The sequence below is a fragment of the Penaeus vannamei genome, chromosome 14, assembly GCF_042767895.1.
Source record: "Penaeus vannamei isolate JL-2024 chromosome 14, ASM4276789v1, whole genome shotgun sequence".
Lineage (NCBI taxonomy): Eukaryota > Metazoa > Arthropoda > Malacostraca > Decapoda > Penaeidae > Penaeus > Penaeus vannamei.
Genome location: NC_091562.1, coordinates 7442078 through 7462246, shown reverse-complemented (window position 1 = coordinate 7462246; position 20169 = coordinate 7442078).

Genomic DNA, 20169 nt, shown 5'->3' with positions numbered 1-20169 from the left:
TAGGAGCCTTCTGAGAATTCTAACACAGTATAACGTTAGTTTTAAGCTGGTGCGGGTGTATATTACAATATGAGGAGAATCGAATTTCCCTTTCCGAAGGACAAACAAATAGGAATAATTTTATTATGTGAAATTGATGGATCGTTAGTTTTTATTTGGAACAAATAAAGATAGGAAATATTACCTGAGACATTAATTTCACCAAATAGATAATAATTCCATTATCAATGATTGCAATGATAATGATAATAATAATAATAATGACAATTACAATAATAATGATGGTAACAACTAGTATAACAACAACAATAATAATAATAACTATAACAACAATATTGATAATAAAACAACGACAATGATAATAGAAATATTCTCAATAATATTATCAATGATAATAGAAATATTCTCAATAATATTATCAATGATAATAGAAATATTCTCAATAATATTATCAATGATAATAGAGATATTAACGATAATAATGATAATGACAATAATAAAAAAATAACACTAATAATAAAATTGATAACAGCAACAGCAATAATAGTAATAATAATGATAATAATAATAATAATTAAAAGAACAATAAATAGTAATGAAAGAAAATGATAAAAATAAAAATGATAACGAAAATCATCATACTGATGGTAAAAAAATCATGATACTACTATTATTACTACTAATAATAATGATAACAAAAATGATGAAGATCAATATAACAAATGTTTGATTTTCAATAACTCAATCAGGAGAGAAAACCGCAAACACAAAATCATGTAAATATGCGTGTAAGGAAAAAAAATCCTTAGAAAATTGAAATGAACTCCATTTTTAAACATCATTGATTATGTGTGAAAGAGTAATTAAACATACAACTTGCAACAGATGAATGTTGATAGAATATTGAAAACTGCAATATTTTCATCATATATGCTTTGTTCACTGCGTAGCTTGGTCAGTCGGTCTAGTCGCTTGACCTTATACGACCTCAGAGCCACTCGGCATTACTAACGTGAAAACCAGGTCCTTCTGGCAACTTTTCACATTATCAGGAGTACAAGCACAATGATCATATCAACAAGTTCCTCGTTACCTGTTCCTGTGACCACTGTGCCCTGTTCACCTGCTATGGGAACCATACATGTTGTGGTAAGGTGTGAATCCCACATTTCAAAAAATGAATCTGATGCAATCAGTGATTTACTGTGCACACCACAGCCAGGAGTCCAGCGTGCGATGCCTGTGGTGGAAGCGGTAGCCTGTCGCAGGAAGGCAGTGCGGAAGACAAGGTTTGGCGGTCGTCAGTCTGAGTCTCCTTACGCGAGGAGAAGGTTGGTCTACGAGGCGGAGAGGGAGGAGTAACAGAGCTTTATATTTATATGACACGAGACTTCTCTCTCAATAAACAATAAATGAATATTATCATCTCTTGTTTACTTATCTTATGAGATGGAAAGTTTAGGAGCCATCTTATATTTCCTAGACTGCTGTGGTAAAAACAAACGACACTCGCTGACATCAAAACATATTTCAAAATCGTTTAGGAAGACGATTTCTTCGTCTATCTTACAAAAAAGCTTACGGTTTACCAGTCTTGCTAGATCTAGTGGGAGGGGGGGTATATTAGTTTGAGAGTAAAAATATGATGTGCATATTTCTATTACATTCTATTTCTAAATTAATGGATCTTTAGTTTTTATTGGAACAAATAGGGGGAGACAAATTACCTGAGACATTCATTTCATTAAATAGATAATGATAATTGCCATACGACTGATAATTGCAATAATGATAATAACGACAATTATGATAAGAATACATTCATAATCATCATAAACAGATTCATAATCATCATGAACATATTCATTATAATCATCATAAACAGATTCATAATCATCATGAACATATTCATTATAATCATCATAAACAGATTCATAATCATCATAAACATATCCATAATCATCATAAACATATTCATAATCATCATAAACATATTCATAATCATCATAAACATATTCATAATCATCATAAACATATTCATAATCATCATAAACATATTCATAATCATCATAAACATATTCATAATCATCATAAACATATTCATAATCATCATAAACATATTCATAATCATCATAAATATATTCATAATCATCATAAACATATAATCATCATAAACATATTCATAATCATCATAAACATTCATGATAATCATAAACATATTCAAAATCATCATAAACATATTCATAATCATCATAAATATATTCATAATCAAACATATCCATGATCATCATAATCATCATAAACATATTCATGATCATCATAGTCATCATAATCATCATAATCATCATAATCATCATAATCATCATAATCATCATAATCATCATAATCATCATAATCATCATAATCATCATAATCATCATAATCATCATAATCATCATAATCATCATAATCATCATAATCATCATAATCATCATAATCATCATAATCATCATAATCATCATAATCATCATAATCATCATAATCATCATAATCATCATAATCATCATAATCATCATAATCATCATAATCATCATAATCATCATAATCATCATAATCATCATAATCATCATAATCATCATAATCATCATAATCATCATAATCATCATAATCATCATAATCATCATAATCATCATAATCATCATAATCATCATAATCATCATAATCATCATAATCATCATAATCATCATAATCATCATAATCATCATAATCATCATAATCATCATAATCATCATAATCATCATAATCATCATAATCATCATAATCATCATAATCATCATAATCATCATAGATCATCATAATCATCATAATCACTATAATCATCATAATCATCATAATCATCATAATCATCATAATCATCATAATCATCATAATCATCATAATCATCATAATCATCATAATCATCATAATCATCATAATCATCATAATCATCATAATCATCATAATCATCATAATCATCATAATAATAATGATAGGAATAATTATATACGCATTGTTCACCGGGTATTTTGGTCAGTTGGTCGAGTCGCTTGACCTCATACGACATCTGAGCTACTCGGCATTACTAACATGAAAACCAGGTCCTTGTGGCAACTTTTCACATTATCAGGAGTACAAGCACAATGATCACATCAACAAGTTCCTCGTTACCTGTTCCTCTGAACACCGTACCTTGTTCACCTATCACGGGAACCATACCTGTTGTGGTAAGGTGTGAATATCACATTTCAACAACTGCATCTGATGTAAACAGTGACTTACCGTGCACACCACAGCCTGGAGTCCAGCGTGCGATGCCTGTGGTGGAAGCGGTAGCCTGTCGCAGGAAGGCAGTGCGGAAGACAAGAAGGTTTGGCGGTCGTCAGTCTGAGTCTCCTTACGCGAGGAGAAGGTTGGTCTACGAGGCGGAGAGGGAGGAGTGACAGAGCTTTATATTTATATGACCCGAGACTTATCTCTCAATATACAATAAATTTATAGTATAACCTCTTGTTTCTTGTTTACTTATCAGCTAAATAAATGGATATCATCATCTCCAGATTCCTGCAATCTATGCTTATTTTTCTTGTCATACATAGAAATCGTATGATTATTGATTTCTTTCATATACTTTGGTAATTACATATGCGATGTATGTGGAAGACAAGAAAGTTTAGGAGCCGTCTGAGAATTCTTGGACTCTCTCCAGTTTCCTGCAATCTATGCTTATTTTTCTTGTCATACATAGAAATCGTATGAGATTTCTTTCATGTGTCTGTGGAATGCCAGACAGAAACTTTAGGAGTGGCCTGAGAATTCTTGCAGAAAAACACTTAAAATTTAAAATTTGTTAGACTGGTGTGGTAAAAACAAGACTTGCTGACATCACAGCATATTTCAAAGACGATTTCTTGGTCGCTCTTAGAAGAAAGTTCACGGTTTACCATTCCTGACACAAGGATCTTGTTTGCCTTAGTTGTAAGCAGGTGGTGGGCATATGTTACAATATGAGGAGAGTCAAATTTCCCTGTACAAAAAAACAAACTTTTATGAACATTTCTATTACGTGAAATTAATGGATCTATAGTTTTTATTGGAATAAATAGTGGCAGACAAATGACCGATAAATTAATTTCATTAAAAAGATATGATAATTGACTTAGCACTAATAATTGCAATAATGATATCAATAGCAATTACAATAAAGCGAACGATAATAATAATAATGATAATGATCACAAAAATATATTATAACAATAATTATAATAATAACAACGATAACTACTATAATCATAATAATAAAAGATATAACTATAATGATATAAATAGTAGTAAAAATCATAGTCATAATAACAATTACAGTCATAACTAATAATCATAATAACAATAACAATCATAACTAATAACCATCACCACCACATTAACAATAATTATAATAATGATAATAGTAATAATAATCACGATCGTAATCATGACCATTGTCATCATCATAATCATCATAATCATCATAATCATCATAATCATCATAATCATCATAATCATCATAATCATCATAATCATCATAATCATCATAATCATCATAATCATCATAATCATCATAATCATCATAATCATCATAATCATCATAATCATCATAATCATCATAATCATCATAATCATCATAATCATCATAATCATCATAATCATCATAATCATCATAATCATCATAATCATCATAATCATCATAATCATCATAATCATCATAATCATCATAATCATCATAATCATCATAATCATCATAATCATCATAATCATCATAATCATCATAATCATCATAATCATCAAAATCATCATAATCATCATCATCATCATCATCATCATCATCATCATCATAATAATCATCATAATAATCATCATAATCATCACGATCATCATGATTATGATAATCATAGTCATTATAATCAGAATCATAATGATAAGAATAATTATATATGCAATGTTCACCGGGTAGTTAGGTCAGTCGGTCGAGTCGCTTGACCTCATACGACCTCTGACCCATTCGGTAATACTTGCATGAAAATCACGTCCCTGTGTCAACTTTTCACATTATCAGGAGTACAAGCACAATGATCACGTCAACAAGTTCTGCGTCACCTGTTCCTCTGAACACCGTGCCTTGTTCACCTGCCATGGGAACAATGCCTGTTGTAGTGGGGTGTGAATCCCACATTTCAACAACTGCATCTGATGTAAACAGTGATTTACTGTGCACACCACAGCCTGGAGTCCAGCGTGCGATGCCTGTGGTGGAAGCGGTAGCCTGTCGCAGGAAGGCAGTGCGGAAGACAAGAAGGTTTGGCGGTCGTCAGTCTGAGTCTCCTTACGCGAGGAGAAGGTTGGTCTACGAGGCGGAGAGGGAGGAGTGACAGAGCTTTATATTTATATGACCCGAGACTTATCTCTCAATTTACAATAAATGGATATTATCATCTCTTGTTTACTTATCGCACAGAAATACAATTTCTTGGTCGAATTTCCCTTTGCAAAGAGCAAACTATTAAGCATATTCATATGCTTAATAAGCATATGTGAAAGTGATAGATCGTTGATTTTTAATTTCATCAAATAATGACAGGCAAATTATGAGACGTCGGTTTCATCAAATGAATACTAATAAATCCAACAATTATGATTGCAACAATAATAATAGCTACAATAATAATACCGGTAATACTGATAATGATAATAATTACAATAATAATACAGATAACGATAATATATATAATAATAATGATAATCTATACAATAATAATACTAATAATAATGATAATTATAATAATAATAATAACACTATTGATGATGATAACAATAACGATAAACAAAATAGTAATAATAAGAATGATTATAATGATGACAATAATGAAATCAATAATAATAATAAAAAGGTAAAGATAATAATAATAATAAAAAAGTAAAAATAATGATAATAATATAAATTAATGATAATAATAATATAAATTAATGATAATAATATTAGTAATAATAAGAAAAATAATATTAAGAACAATAGTAACAATGATAACGATAATCCGAAAAAAAACAATAATAATAATAATAACAATTTTAGTCAAAATATTAAAAATAACAATAATAATAATAGTAACAAAATGAAAATAATGTTAATAATAACCATTAAATGCTAATACTACTACTAATAATGATCATAACAATAATAATAATAAAATTGATAATAACAAAAACAATTAAAACAATGATTTTGATGTTAATAATGACTACTAATGATAATGATAATCACAATAAAAATTAAAATGCTGATGATAATGATAATCAATATAACACAAGCATATGAAAAAATCTGCAATAAAATGATGTGTTTCATTTATAAACCTCGTTGATCATGTATGAAATAGTTAAGAAACATATAAATTGGAATTGTTGGGTGTTAATAATATATATATATATATATATATATATATATATATATATATATATATTAAAAAGGCAATACTTTCATTGTATATGCATTTTTCACCGGTTACTTAGATCAGCCGGGCCACTCCAGAGAAAAGGCCCAGGCGAAGCTAGACTTCCCAAATCTAATTGAACTGAAATGTCAGTCTAGTCGCTTGACCTCTTACGACCTCAGAGTCACTCGGCATTACTAACACGAAAACCAGGTCCTTCTGGCAATTTTACACATTATCAGGAGTACAAGCACAATGATCACATCAACAAGTTCCTCGTCACCTGTTCCTGTGAACACCGTGCCTTGTTCACCTACCATGGGAACCATACCTGTTGTAGCAAAGTGTGAATCTCGCATTTCAACAACTGCATCTGATGTAAACAGTGATTTACTGTGCACACCACAGCCTGGAGTCCAGTGTGCGATGCCTGTGGTGGAAGCGGTAGCCTGTCGCAGGAAGGCAGTGCGGAAGACAAGAAGGTTTGGCGGTCGTCAGTCTGAGTCTCCTCACGCGAGGAGAAGGTTGGTCTACGAGGCGGAGAGGGAGGAGTGACAGAGCTTTATATTTATATGACACGAGAATTATCTCTCAATATACAATAAATGGATATTATCATCTCTTGTTTACTTATCTTGTGAGATGGAAAATAACTACAATTGATTTCTCTCATATATTTTGGTAATTACCTATGCGATGTCTGTGGAAGACGAGAAAGTTTAGGAGCCATCGGAGAATTTTTGCAGGAAAACCAAAATAATTTTATATTTGCTAGACTGCTGTGGTAAAAACAAACGACACTCGCTGACATCAAAACATATTTCAAAATCGTTTAGGAAGACGATTTCTTCGTCTATTTTACAAAATTTTAAAAATATAATGTGCATATTTCGATTACGTTCTATTTCTAAATTAATGGATCTTTAGTTTTTATTGGAACAAATAGGGGGAGACAAATTACCTGAGACATTCATTTCATTTAATAGATAATGATAATTGCCATACGACTGATAATTGCAATAATGATAATAATGACAATTACGATAAAAATACATTCATAATCATCAAAAAATAGATTCATAATCATCATGAGCATATTCATTATAATCATCATAAACATATTCATAATCATCATCATAAACATATTCATAATCATCCATTATCTCCATGATCATATTCATATGCACCATAAACATATTCATAATCATCAAAAACACATTCATATTCATCATAAACATATTCATAATCATCATGAACATATTCATTATAATCATCATAAACAGATTCATAATCATCATGAACATATTCATTATAATCATCATAAACAGATTCATAATCATTGTGAACATATTCATTATAATCATCATAAACAGATTCATAATCATCATAAACAGATTCATAATCATCATAAACAGATTCATAATCATCATAAACATATCCATAATCATCATAAACATATCCATAATCATCATAAACATATCCATAATCATCATAAACATATCCATAATCATCATAAACATATTCATAATCGTCATAAACATATTCATAATCATCATAAACATATTCATAATCATCATAAACATATTCATAATCATCATAAATATATTCATAATCATCATAGATATATTCATAATCATAAACATATCCATGATCATCATAATCATCATAAACATATCCATGATCATCATAATCATCATAATCATCATAATCATCATAATCATCATAATCATCATAATCATCATAATCATCATAATCATCATAATCATCATAATCATCATAATCATCATAATCATCATAATCATCATAATCATCATAATCATCATAATCATCATAATCATCATAATCATCATAATCATCATAATCATCATAATCATCATAATCATCATAATCATCATAATCATCATAATCATCATAATCATCATAATCATCATAATCATCATGATCATCATGATCATCATAATCATCATGATCATCATAATAATAATGATAGGAATAATTATATACGCATTGTTCACCGGGTATTTTGGTCAGTTGGTCGAGTCGCTTGACCTCATACGACATCTGAGCTACTCGGCATTACTAACATGAAAACCAGGTCCTTGTGGCAACTTTTCACATTATCAGGAGTACAAGCACAATGATCACATCAACAAGTTCCTCGTTACCTGTTCCTGTGAACACCGTACCTTGTTCACCTATCACGGGAACCATACATGTTGTGGTAAGGTGTGAATCTCACATTTCAACAACTGCATCGGATGTAAACAGTGACTTACTGTGCACACCACAGCCTGGAGTCCAGCGTGCGATGCCTGTGGTGGAAGCGGTAGCCTGTCGCAGGAAGGCAGTGCGGAAGACAAGAAGGTTTGGCGGTCGTCAGTCTGAGTCTCCTTACGCGAGGAGAAGGTTGGTCTACGAGGCGGAGAGGGAGGAGTGACAGAGCTTTATATTTATATGACCCGAGACTTATCTCTCAATAAACAATAAATGGATATTATCAACTCTTGTTTAACTACAATTGATTTCTCTCATATATTTTGGTAATTACATATGCGACGTCTGTGGAAGACGAGAAAGTTTATGAGCCATCGGAGAATTCTTGCAGGAAAAGACTAAAAGACGCATATTTCCATTTGCCTGCCACATATAGTGGCAGGCAAATTACCTGAGACATTAATTTCATTAAGTAGATAATGCTAATTGTAATAGGACTGATAATTGCAATAATGATAATAATAACGACAATTATAATAAAAATAATGATGATAACAATAATGATAGTGATAACAACAAGAGTATTTTGATTATAACAATAATTATGATAATAACAATAACTATAATAATAATAATAATAATAACTATAATGATAGAAAAAATGATAATAATCATTATGATAATCATAACAATAACAATCGTAATTATCATAATAACTATGACAACCCTAACTAACGATCACAAGAACAACCACAACAATAAAAATCACGATGTTGATCAAAAGTAATCAATATAATAATAAACTTCAGAACAAAATATTATTATAATAATCATAATCAGAACAATAATTATAATCATAGTCATCCATTATCTTCATGAACATATTCATATGCACCATAAACATATTCATAATCATCATAAACACATTCATAATCATCATAAACAGATTCATAATCATCATAAACAGATTCATAATCATCATAAACAGATTCATAATCATCATAAACAGATTCATAATCATCATAAACAAATTCATAATCATCATAAACAGATTCATAATCATTATGAACATATTCATTACAATCATCATAAACATATTCATTACAATCATCATAAACAGATTCATAATCATCATAAATATATTCATAATCATCATAAAAATATTCATAATCATCATAAACATATTCATAATCATCCATTATCTTCATGAACATATTCATAATCATCATAAACACATTCATATTCATCATAAACAGATTCATAATCATGAACATATTCATTATAATCATCATAAACATATTCATAATCATCAAAAATATATAATCATCATAAACATATTCATAATCATAATAAACATTCATAATCATCATAAACATTCATGATAATCATAAACATATTCAAAATCATCATAAACATATTCATAATCATCATAATCATAAACATATCCATGATCATCATAATCATCATAATCATCATAACCATCATAACCATCATAATCATCATAATCATCATAATCATCATAACCATCATAATCATCATAATCATCATAATCATCATAATCATCATAATCATCATAATCATCATAATCATCATAATCATCATAATCATCATAATCATCATAATCATCATAATCATCATAATCATCATAATCATCACAATCACAATCATTATAATCATAATAATAATGATGATATTAATAATTATATAACCGTTGTTCACCGGGTAGTTAGGTCAGTTGTTCAAATCGTTTGACCTCATACGACATCTGAGCCACTCGGCATTACAAACATGAAAACCAGGTCCTTTTGGCAACTTTTCACATTATCAGGAGTACAAGCACAATGATCACATCAACAAGTTCCTCGTTTCCTGTGAACACCGTGCCTTGTTCACCTGTCATGGGAACCATTCCTGTCGTAGTAAAGTGTGAATCTCACATTTCAACAAATGCATCTGATGTAAACAGTGACTTACTGTGCACACCACAGCCTGGAGTCCAGCGTGCGATGCCTGTGGTGGAAGCGGTAGCCTGTCGCAGGAAGGCAGTGCGGAAGACAAGAAGGTTTGGCGGTCGTCAGTCTGAGTCTCCTTACGCGAGGAGAAGGTTGGTCTACGAGGCGGAGAGGGAGGAGTAACAGAGCTTTATATTTATATGACCCGAGACTTATCTCTCAATATACAATAAATGGATATTATCATCTATGGTTTCGTGTATTTCTCAATATAATAGAAATAATAAGATAGCAATTACAATAACAGTGATCATTACAATAATATTAATGATAATAATAAGTAATAGTAATAATGATAATAACAATAACAATTATAATAGTAATTAAAATAATGATAATAATAATATCAATATTGATAATATTAATAAAAATAATAATATTGATAATATTAAGAAAAAATAATAAACGATATTGATAATATTAACAAAAATAATAATATTGATACTATTAATAAGAATAACGATATTGATAATATTAATAAAAAATAATGATATTGATAATAATTGTAATAAAAATGATGTTTTCAATAATAGTGATAATAATAATAATGATAATGATAGTAATAACTACGATAATAACTGTAATAATGATAATGATAACAATAATAATAATAGCGACAATAATAATGTAGTGAAAATTATAATAAGAAAATAACAATAATTTTAATAATTATTATAATAATAATAAAAAGAATAATGGTGATAATAATGATAACGATACTTATAATAACATTAATGATAATTATAGTGACAATAATGATAATGTAATAAAAAGAAACATAATTATAATATTAATAGTAGCAACAGCAATACTACTACTGATAATAATAATAACACTAATAGTGATAATAATAGTAATTATATTATCATTACTAATAGTAATATCAAAAAATAATAATAAAAATGATAATAGTAATAATCATAACAATAATGGTAATATTAATAATCATAACAATAATGGTAATATTAATAATCATAACAATAATGGTAATATTAATAATCATAACAATAATGATAATATTAATAATCATAACAATAATGATAATATTAATAATCATAACAATAATGATAATATTAATAATCATAACAATAATGATAATATTAATAATCATAACAATAATGGTAATATTAATAATCATAACAATAATGGTAATATTAATAATCATAACAATAATGATATTGATGTCAATAGTTATAATAATGATACAGCCACCATTACTACTATCACTAATAATAATATTAACAATAATTATAGTGGCCATTATAATCATAAGAAAAAAATAAGTCATTGGAACATCTGAAAAGTTATTTTTAAAAAATCGTTTATCATGTGGGTGGAAGAGTAAATAAACTTACCAAGTGCAAGAGTTATTTATTACTAATAGGATTCACTGTCCACAGAGTAGTTGGGTCAGTTGGTCGGGTCACTTGACCTCATACGGCCTAAGAGCCACTTGGCATTACTAACATGAAAACCAGGTCCCTGTGGCAACTTTTCACATTATCAGGAGTACAAGCACAATGATAACATCAACAAGTTCCTCGTCACCTGTTCCTATGAATACCGTGCCTTGTTCACCTGCCATGGGAACCATACCTGTTGTGGTAAGGTGTGAATCTCACATTTCAACAACTGCATCTGATGTAAACAGTGACTTACTGTGCACACCACAGCCTGGAGTCCAGCGTGCGATGCCTGTGGTGGAAGCGGTAGCCTGTCGCAGGAAGGCAGTGCGGAAGACAAGAAGGTTTGGCGGTCGTCAGTCTGAGTCTCCTTACGCGAGGAGAAGGTTGGTCTACGAGGCGGAGAGGGAGGAGTAACAGAGCTTTATATTTATATGACCCGAGACTTATCTCTCAATTTACAATAAATGGATATTATCATTTCTTGTTTACTTATCGTACAGAAATACAGTCTTATGATTATGATGATCATGATAATGACAATGGTTATGATTACGATCGTGATTATTATTATTATTATTATTATTATTATTATTATTATTATTATTATTATTATTATTATTATTATTATTATTATTATTATATTATTATTATTATCATTATTATTATTGTTTTTGTTGTTGTGGTGGTGGTGGTGGTTATTAGTTATGATTGTTATTGTTATTATTATGAATATTAGTTTTGACTGTCATTGTTATTATGACTATGACTTTTACTATTATCATTATTTCTATCATAGTTATTGTTATTATTATAATTATTATTATAGTTATCGTTGTTGTTATTATAATTATTGTTAGAATTAATATATTTTTGTTATCATTATCATTATTGTTATCGTTCTCTTTATTATAATTGCTATTGATATCATTATTGCAATTATTGGTGCTAAGTCAGTTATCATTATCTTTTTAATGAAGTTAATTTATCGGGTCATTTGTCTGCCACTATTTGTTCCAATAAAAACTTAAGATCCATTAATTTCACGTAATAGAAATGTTCATAATAGTTTTTTTTTTTTTTTTTGTAAAGGGATATTTGACTCTCCTCATATTGTAATATCTGCCCACCACCAGCTTACAACTAATGCAAACAAGATCCTTGTGTCAGGAATGGTAAACCGTAAACTTTCTTCTAAGAGCGACCAAGAAATCGTCATCCTAAGCGATTTTGAAATATGCTGTGATGTCAGCGACATCTTTGTTTTTACCACACCAGTCTTACAAATTTAAAATTCTTTCAGTTCTTTTCTGCAAGAGTTCTCAGACGGCTCCTAAACTTTCTGGTCTTCCACAGACATCGCATATGTACTTACGAAAATATATGAAAGAAATCTCATACGATTTTTATGTATGAAAAGAAAAATAAGCATAGATTGCAGGAAACTGATAAGTAAACAAGAGATGATAATATCCATTTAAATTTATTGAGAGATAAGTCTCGGGTCATATAAATATAAAGCTCTGTTACTCCTCCCTCTCCGCCTCGTAGACCAACCTTCTCCTCGCGTAAGGAGACTCAGACTGACGACCGCCAAACCTTCTTGTCTTCCGCACTGCCTTCCTGCGACAGGCTACCGCTTCCACCACAGGCATCGCACGCTGGACTCCAGGCTGTGGTGTGCACAGTAAATCACTGTTTACATCAGATGCATTTGTTGAAATGTGAGATTCACACTTTACTACAACAGGTATGGTTCCCATGGCAGGTGAACAAGGCACGGTGTTCACAGGAACAGGTGACGAGGAACTTGTTGATGTGATCATTGTGCTTGCCCTCCTGATAATGTTAAAAGTTGCCACAGGAGCTTGATTTTAATGCAAGTATTACCGAGTGGTTCAGAGGTCGTATGAGGTCAAGCGACTCGACTGACAGACCTAACTTCCCGGTGACCAATGCATATACAATGAAGGTATTGTGGTTTTTAATGTTCTATCTTTATTAACTTTCAGCTATTGCAATCTGTATGTTTGTTTACTCTTTCACACATGATCAGAGATGTATATAAATGAAGTTCATATCAATTGTCTAAAGAATTTTTGTTTTTCACTTTACAATTTTTTATCTAAATGATTTTATGCTTGCGGTTTTCTATATTGATTGTATTAATAAGAATCAAATATTCATCAAGATAAACATTACTTTTGTTGACATTCTCATTAGTAGTTATATCAGTATGAGTATCATCATCATTATGTTTACCATAAATATAATTATTATCATGCCTTTTCTTTTTATTATTATTATTGTTGTTATAAGTTTTATCATTACTGTTACATATATTATCATTTTTGTTACATGCATTACTGTTTTTGTTATATATTCTATTATTTTTGTTATATATTTTACAATTTTTGTTATATGTTTTACCCTTTTTATTATATATTTTATCATTTTTTGTTATTACCAATACTATTATTTTTATTCTTGTCATTATTATTATTATTAGTAGTAGTAGTATTACTCTTGCTATTAGTTTGATTTTTATTACTATCATTATTCTCGATACTATTATTATCATTATTGTTATTATCATTATTATTATAATTATCATTATTATATCTATGATTATTACTATCATTATTACTATTATTATTACTATCATTATTACTATTATTATTACTAATACTATTGTTTTTATTATTGTCATTACTATTACTATTATTATTATTACTATTACTCTTGCTATTCGTATGATTCTTGTTATTACTATCATTATTCTCGATATTGTTATTATCATTATTATTATTATTATTATTGTTATTATCATTATTACTATTATTATTATTATACTTATGGCTACTATTGCAATTATAATTGATATTGCAATCTTCATTATGCAATCATTAATGTTATTACTTAATTAAATAAATGTCTCAGATCATTTGTCTGTCATTGCTTGTTCCAAATAGAAATCAACGATCCATCAATTTCAGAAAAAAATAGATGTCTGAGTTTGTCCTTTGTAAAGGATAATTACACTCCTTAAACTGTAATATACCCCCCACCACCACCAGCTTGCAACAACTTGTACTAGTAGGAGCTTTATAGCAAGCATGGTAAACCGTAAGCTTTCTTCTAAGAGCAACTAAATAATCGTCTTCCTGTAGGATTTTGAAATATGCTTTGATGTCAGCGAGTCATTAGTTTTTATCAAAACATTCCTAACAGAAGTCGAGCAAACATAAGATTCTTTTAGTCTTATCCTGCAAGAATTTTCAGACGGCTCCTGAACTTTCTGGTCTTCCAAAGACATTGCATATCTTTCATTACCAAAATGTTAAAAAGATATTAATTTTAGTTATTTTACTGATAAGTAAACAAAAGATTATGATATTCATTATTGTATTTTGAGAGATAGAGATAAGTCTCGGGTCATATAAATATAAAGCTCTGTTACTCCTCCCTCTCCGCCTCGTAGACCAACCTTCTCCTCGCGTAAGGAGACTCAGACTGACGACCGCCAAACCTTCTTGTCTTCCGCACTGCCTTCCTGCGACAGGCTACCGCTTCCACCACAGGCATCGCACGCTGGAGTCCAGGCTGTGGTGTGCACAGTAAGTCACTGTTTACATCAGATGCAGTTGTTGAAATGTGAGATTCACACTTTACTACAACAGGTATGGTTCCCATGGCAGGTGAACAAGACACGGTGTTCGCAGAAACAGGTAACGAGGAACTCGTTGATGTGATCATTGTGCTTGTACTCCTGATAATGTGAGAAGTTGCCACATGGACCTGGTTTTCATGGAAGTATTGCCGAGTGACTCTCAGGTATGAGGTCAAGCGACTCGACTGACTGATCTAAGTCAGGTGAGTTCACTTAGATTTGGGAAGTCTAGCTTTGCCTAAGGCTTTTCTCTGGAGTGGCCCGGCTGACCTAACCGGTGAACAATGCATATACAGTGGAGGTATTGCGGTTTTTAATGTTTTCAGCTATTGTAATTCCTATTCTTATTTATTTTATCACACACATGATGTAAAGGAAGCTCATATGAATCTTTTATGACTTTTTCTTACATATATATTAATATGATTTTCACTTAGTAATGATAATCAAATATTTATCATCATTATTATTATTATTATTAGTTGTTGTTGTTGTTGTTGTAATAGGAGTCATCCTTACCGTCAATATTATTTTGTTACATTTTTTTATTATTTTGTTACATTTTTTATTATTTTGTTACATTTTTTATTTTGTTACATTTTTTATTATTTTGTTACATTTTTTATTATTTTGTTACATTTTTTATTATTTTGTTACATTTTTTATTATTTTGTTACATTTTTTATTATTTTGTTACATTTTTTTATTATTTTGTTACATTTTTTATTTTGTTACACTTTTTATTATTTTACATTTTTGTTGTCAATATTATCGTTATTATTGTTATCAACACTATTATTGATATTGTTATTATTACCATTATCATTATAGTCATTGCATAAATTATCTATTTGATGAAATTAATTTCTCAGATGCGTCTGCTATTATGTATTCCCAATAAAAACTAACCATCCATCGATTCCACCTATTGGTTTTTCCTTTGTAAAGGGAAGTTAGTCGCTCCTCACACTGTACTATATGCCCTCACCAGCATATGGCTGACGCTAACAAGACCTTTGTGTCAGGAATGGTAAACCGTAAATTTGCTTCTAAGAGCGATGAAGACATGTTCTTCCCAAAGGATTATATATATATATATATATATATATATATATATATATATATATATATATATATATATATATAATGTGTGTGTGTGTGTGCTTCAATGCTTTCTATATATATGCTTTTATGTTTACCACTGCAACCCTAGCAGAATTCGAGCAAATATAAGGTTCTTTCAGTATTATCCTGCAAAAATCCTCAGACGGCCCTCAAGCTTTCTAGTCTTTCACTGACATCACACATATAACTACGAAAATATCTGAAAGAATTTGTTATTTTTCATCTCAACTTACTGGTCTTCCACAGACATCGCTCATGTAATTACTAAAATATCTCTAAAAGAAATCAATTGTAGTTATTTTTCATATATTACTTTGTATGACAAAAATTAACGAAGATTACAGGAAACCGATAAGTAAACAGGACATGATGATATCTATTTATTGAGAGATAAGTCTCGGGTCATATAAATATAAAGCTCTGTTACTCCTCCCTCTCCGCCTCGTAGACCAACCTTCTCCTCGCGTAAGGAGACTCAGACTGACGACCGCCAAACCTTCTTGTCTTCCGCACTGCCTTCCTGCGACAGGCTACCGCTTCCACCACAGGCATCGCACGCTGGACTCCAGGCTGTGGTGTGCACAGTAAGTCACTGTTTACATCAGATGCAGTTGTTGAAATGTGGGATTCACACTTTACTACGACAGGTATGTTTCCCATGACAGGAGAACAAGGCACGGTGTTCACAGTAACAGGTAACGAGGAACTTGTTGATGTGATCATTGTACTTGTACTCCTGATAATGTGAAAAGTTGCCACAGGGACCTGGTTTTCATGTAAGTACTGCCGAGTGGCTCAGAGGCCGTATGAGGTCAAGTGACTCGACCAACTAACCCAACTACCCTGTGAACAGTGAATCAATTAGTAATATTCAGCTCTTGCGCTTGGTAAATTTATTTACTCTTCCACCCACATGATAAACGATTTTTTTCAAATGACTTTTCAGATGTTTCAAATAATTATTTTTCTTATAATTATAATTATAACGGCCAATATAATTATTATTAATAGTATTATTAGTAATAGTAGTAATGGTGGCTGTATCATTATTATAAATATTGACATTAATATTAGCATTATTGTTATGATTATTAATATTATCATTATTGTTATGATTATTAATATTATCATTATTGTTATGATTATTAATATTATCATTATTGTTATGATTATTAATATTATCATTATTGTTATGATTATTAATATTATAATTATTGTTATGATTATTAATATTATAATTATTGTTATAATTATTACTATTATAATTTTTTTTACTATTATTAATGATAATATAATTACTATTATTATCATTATTAGTGTTATTATTATTATTATTAGTAGTAGTATTGTTGTTGCTACTATTAATATTATCATTATGTTTCTTTTTTTCATTATTATTGTCATTATAATTATCATTAATGTTATTATAAGTATCGTTATCATTATTATCACCATTATTCTTTTTATTATTATTATTATTATTATTATTATTATTATTATTATTATTATTATTATTATTATTATTATTATTATTATTATTATTTTCTTATCATATTCACTACATTATTATTGTTATTATTATCATTATCATTATTACAGTTATTATTATAGTAATTACTATAATTATTATTATTATTATTATTATTATTATTGAAAACATCATTTTATTACAATTATTATCAATATCATTATTTTTTATTAATATTATTAATATCGTTATTATTTGTACTAATAGTATCAATATTATTATTTTTTATTAATATTATCAATGTTGATATTAATATTATCAATATTGATATTATTATTATCATTATTTTAATTACTATTATAATTGTTATTGCTATTATCATTATTACTATTATAATTGTTATTGCTATTATCATTATTACTATTATTATTATCATTAATATTATTGTCATTATTACTATTATTATTATTATTGTATTGTATAACCATTATTATCATCTTCAATATTATTATTAATACTTTTGTTATTATCATTATTATTATCGCATTTTGCTATTATTATTATTGTCATTATTATTGGTTTTATTATTATTACTGTCGTTATTATTATCAGCGTTACTTTTATTATTATTATCTTCATTATGATTACTATTTTTATTGTTATTGCAGTCCTTATTAAAATCATTTTTTATTTATTTGATGAAACAAATCTCAGATCACTTGTCTGTCATCTTTTGTTCCAAATAAAAAAATACATAATATAAACAGACCTAATAAGGGAAATTCGACTCTCGCTTTACAATATATGCCCCCTTCTAGCTTATGACTTATGCTAACAAAATCCTTCTGTCAGGAATGGTGGAGAAGAGCGGCTAAGAATTCGTCTTTTCATAGGATTTTGAAATATACTTTGATGTCCGCAAGTCCTTAGTTTTTACCATAGTAGCCCAAGAAGCTCTTTTAGTCTTATCCTGCAAGAACGCTCAGACGGCTCCTAAACTTACTGGTCTTCCACAGACATCACTCATGTAATTACTAAAATATCTAAAAGAAATCAAATGTACTTATTTTTCATATAAGGTTACTATGTATAACAAAAACCCTTAACGAAGATTGCTGGAAATTTATAAGTAAACAAGAGATGATGATATCTGTTTATTGAGAGATGTCTCGGGTCATATAAATATAAAGCTCTGTCACTCCTCCCTCTCCGCCTCGTAGACCAACCTTCTCCTCGCGTAAGGAGACTCAGACTGACGACCGCCAAACCTTCTTGTCTTCCGCACTGCCTTCCTGCGACAGGCTACCGCTTCCACCACAGGCATCGCACGCTGGACTCCAGGCTGTGGTGTGCACAGGAAATCACTGTTTACATCAGATGCAGTTGTTGAAATGTGAGATTCACACTCTGCTACGACAGGTATGGTTCCCATGGCAGGTGAACAAGGCACGGTGTTCACAGGAACAGGTAACGAGGAACTTGTTGATGTGATCATTGTGCTTGTACTCCTGATAATGTGAAAAGTTGCCACAAGGATCTGATTTTGATGCAAGTAATACCGAGTGGTTCAGAGGTCGTACGAGGTCAAGCGACTCGACCGACAGACCTAACTTCCCGGTGACCAATGCATATACAATGAAGGTATTGTGGTTTTTAATGTTCTATCTTTATTATTTTTCAGCTATTGCAATCTGTATGTTTGTTTACTCTTTCACACATGATCAGAGATGTTTATAAATGAAGCTCATATCAATTGTCTAATTATTTTTTGTTGTTGATTTTCACTTTACAATTTTTT